The sequence below is a fragment of the Lactuca virosa genome, chromosome 5 (genome assembly GCF_052849685.1).
Source record: "Lactuca virosa cultivar CGN04683 chromosome 5, Lactuca_virosa_CGN04683_v6, whole genome shotgun sequence".
Classification (NCBI taxonomy): Eukaryota; Viridiplantae; Streptophyta; class Magnoliopsida; order Asterales; family Asteraceae; genus Lactuca; species Lactuca virosa.
Window position 1 is genome coordinate 235,683,867 of NC_136430.1, and position 4,374 is coordinate 235,688,240.

The 4,374-nt window shown below is 33.6% G+C and overlaps 1 pseudogene; it reads left to right on the plus strand.

Moving 5' to 3' along the window:
* Positions 1-1,345: 1,345 nt before the first annotated feature.
* On the plus strand, positions 1,346-2,702 carry LOC145116783 (chitinase CLP-like; annotated as a pseudogene).
* Positions 2,703-4,374: the final 1,672 nt, after the last annotated feature.

Sequence of the window (4,374 nt, forward strand, 5' to 3'; positions counted from 1 at the left end):
TACTGGGTAGGAAGCCCTTTCAATTCTATCTCGAAGGGCAGCTATGCAGAACTCTCCATCTTTTACAAAGGAAGACACCCAAGTACCGTTGTTCTCTTCATAACACATTATTTCTTCGAAAGAAATATTGATCATCTCCAACTTTTTTCTGCTTTTTACTATATTATTCCACACACTGCTCCAAGGATTTTTGGCGCACAAACGATTAGACTCTCCCACCAGTTTATGAATTCCGGTGATGATCGATACCCATAATGAATGGTTAGAAGTGCCAAGTTTAAAGATTGGATTGAACTGATACCCATACCACCAACTGATGTGGGTGAGATTTAATTGGTGTGGTGTCTAGACATTCCATGAGGCCGTTAATTGGTACGGTAATTTTACTTTTTGGTGTAGTCAAAGAAACCACATCATTAAATGATGATATTTAATAATGAGTAGTTTATTGGTATGGGTGTAAACTCACACCAATTAATCATTTTAACCACATCATTAAATATGTTATGTACTAGTGTATTAAAAAAACTATATAATCATGCTTAAGGTGCAAATATTCGTTTATGTTTTTTTAACTGCAGAAATTGCATTAAACAATAACTAACAAGACGGTAAAATAAATTCCAAAGATTTAGTACAACCATAAATAGGAAAACATCAAACTTTACAATTAAGAGAATTGTGATTGATTCGTGCTTGAACCGCTTGCATGTAATAAGTTGAATCTATCATGAGTTGTCTTCAAATGGGAGCTGATCGTTATCTTTTTTGAAAACAAGTGCATTCGTTTATGTATATTTGTATATTTGCTGATCATTATCTTTTTTGAATTAGTCCAACGTAATTAGATCAAACGCCATGATCATAGAGAAAAAAGAAAGTCTTTTGCGTCTATAAAAAAGAGAGTTATGCGACTGCTTCAAAAACTTTTCATCGAGATCCCACTTCGACGTTTTCGGCGACTTTATCGGAAGATTCATGTATTTAGTTGGTTCATGTGGCCAACATCTAAACCTTACATGGCAAGATTGTGGGTCATGGCTTTTTAAGTTCCCCGTACTCACGTATATATGGATATTAGCTAGATAATAAACTAATTGTATTAATACGTGTAATCTTGCGCTCTCTAGCATTCATTTCTTCGATAAGGCCAACATACCCTGAACCAATGGCTAAATATACAATTAACTATTCCAAATTATATATGATTATAAGTTAATTATAACCTAGAAATACAAAATAAAATTATAAGTCGGTTAGCAAAAATTCATTTGCTTCACATATCTATATATAGATATGTTATATTCCGATTCAGAAACCACAGATGAGATTATAGAAACACTAAAAAAAATGCATTTGCTTATACAACTAACTGTTATGGTGGTAGCCTTCATCTCTCATGAACATAAAGGCGTAGCACAATATGTACAACCTTACACTTCCATAGTTGCTCCAGTAATCAAACATACCGATTCTGCTAAGCCTCTCTACAGCGTTCAAATCATGACATCATTTGTAAACTTACAATACATGAAAGCAAACTTCCTTATAGACATCAACGCTCCACTAATATGGCACGATTGCATTCTCCATTGGAACATTTTCCCTGGTAGTTGCCCCAGTAATACGCTTTGCACATCTCCTGTTTCTTGTGAAGAAGATTATTGCACAGATGTGCGAACTACTTACTCATACAACAATCCTTCCTGCCCTCCGGTGACCAACAGTTCAACGTTACCAGGTTGGGGATACTGTAGCTGTCCGGTCAACGTGGTGGACCCGGTTACCGGAGCTTGTGTCCAAGCCCTGCTCAACTATGATGATTTCACTGTTAACACAAGCAATGGTAGAAATGTTTTCTCTGGTTTATATGGTCCTTCCCCTAACGCTGCATGTGCTCCTACTTCAACATTTGAATCATTCCCAGTAAATGTTACTGGCGTCATGGCATTTTCCTCTTCACCTTATGCGTTACCCGCTTATTTATACCAACCACTTAAGAAAATTTTAGCTTTATGTTTGCCTAGCAACTCGTCTGCTCCTGGGGTTCTATTCTTTGGAACTGGGCCCTATTCCCTACTTCCCCACTCGGATGTCGACTTAAGGAGTTTACTTTCTTTTATTCCCTTACTAAAACAGCCAGATTCTTTTGGATATTTTATCGATGTCAAATCCATTGTAATTAAGCATGTATCTATCGACATTCCTGAGCATACCACTACCAAGTTTAGCACAACTGAACCATACACCACTCTTAAAACTGACATCTATAATCGTGTGATTCAGACATTCTCGATGGCCACAATAGGAATCCCTCATGCAAAGCCAGTCGCACCATTCACCCTCTGTTTTAGGACCTTCAACATTGGCATCAGAATGGGATTAATGTTTCCTGACATGGATTTCAGTCTACCGGATGGGAAGAAGTGGACTATATCCCCGACTAACTCAATGAAACAAATAACGAAAAGATGTGGTGTGTCTGGCGATTGTAGACGGAGGTGTTGCACATTCAATTGTGATTGGGACTTTTCAGTTCGAGGATAACTTTATAGTATTTGATTTAGAGAACTCGACTTTTGGGTTTAGCTCATCACTTTTGGGTGAGCAGACTTCATGTGCCAATTTCAATTTCACGATCACATGAGATATCACTTGAAGCTGTTTCTATAAAGGGCGTATGCATTAATCAATAGTTTTTTTCCCAATAAACTACTTCTTTTTCAACGTTTGCCATGTAAAAAGCATAACCCGATCCATAAAAAATGTGATACATAAGTGGGTTTTTACTTTTTAAGAATAAAGAAGAGATCCATCTATATAGCGCGCGTGATGATAATTACGAAAGATTTCTCGCTCTTTTCCTACGAATATTAATCCAAAAAGAGAAAGAACTTGAAGCTCATATGCAATGTAAACCTTTGGACCAAGTCACTAGGGTGTTCGTTTGGATGGATCGATTTGATCCGATCCAATCAAGTGAATCCAAATTGATTTCGGTTTTCAAAACATGGATCCGAATAGTCCAAACTAAATTCAAATCCGATCCGATCCGATCCGAACCAATTACAATTCGGTTGGATCGGTTTTTATAGTTCGGTTTATAAAAACCGAAACATTTTAAAACGACATATAATTATATTATTACCCAACTTTACACAAGAAACAAAAACAAATTATTTAGTTGTGATTTGAAATTTATAAACAACTAATAAGAAGATATATTATAGTTAAATATTTTATAGACAGAAAACTTTTGAGAGAAAAATGCATATTAATGTTTTTTTTATCGGGTGAAACGTTTTGAACCTATTTGAAAAAATAAATTACAAAACTAATAAATTACTATAGATATATATTATAAATAGATAAATTACAAATGTTTATTCGGTTTTTTTGGAATATTCGGTTCTGATTTTATAAACCAAAACCAATCCGAAATCCAAAATAATAATTCGGTTTTGTTGAAAACTTATCCAAAAATCCGAATATCCGAACCAAATAGTCCAATCCAAATTGTCCAATTGGATAATTCGGTTTTATCCGAATAGTGAACAGCCCTACAAAGTCACCCTTTAAAAAATGAGTTTATTTATTTATTTATTATTAAGAATAAGGTTCTTTTCAATATACTTTACAGAAATGGGGAGTTTGCTTTTTTGTTTGCAAAAATGGGCTTGGCCCATTTCATTTAAAACCTAAATTATTGGAGAGTTACATTAATGGTAATTGCATACATTAAATATTCATCCTTTATAATTTTTTTATTTAATATCTTTATTAAATATATATACAAAATCATTTTATTATGTTATTAAACTTTATATATTGTATTTGACAATTTATACAATTAAACACATCTTATTAACCAAAGAGTTTCTATCTCATCGATATCAGATGTTGTCATTTCTTCTTTAGGTTGAGGGTTCAAGTCTTGTCTGAAACATATGTGGATTTAAGAGTAGTTTAAGATTAGATTAAATTTTTCGTTCCAAAAAAATCTTATTATATTTTCAAAACAATATCAATATTTAATATTACTAAAACTATATATACGATAAAATAAACACAGAATTCATATCATATTGATAATATTAAAGTATTACAAGACAAAATTAACATGAAAACACAAAGCAAGAAAACATAAATTTTACAAGATCAAATAAACTTGAAATTATAAGATCATAAAAAAGGCATGGTTTACATCGCATTAAAGCTTGGTTGAGAATTTAGACAATTTTTTCGATCATGAACAGGCTGGTAACATAGTCCACATCTACGTGGTTCATCGGGATGACGAATGTCCATTCCATTACATATATGATTTGCACGTCTCTAACCTCGAGCAGTGCAAAGTTTTGAGTAATCTGCTTC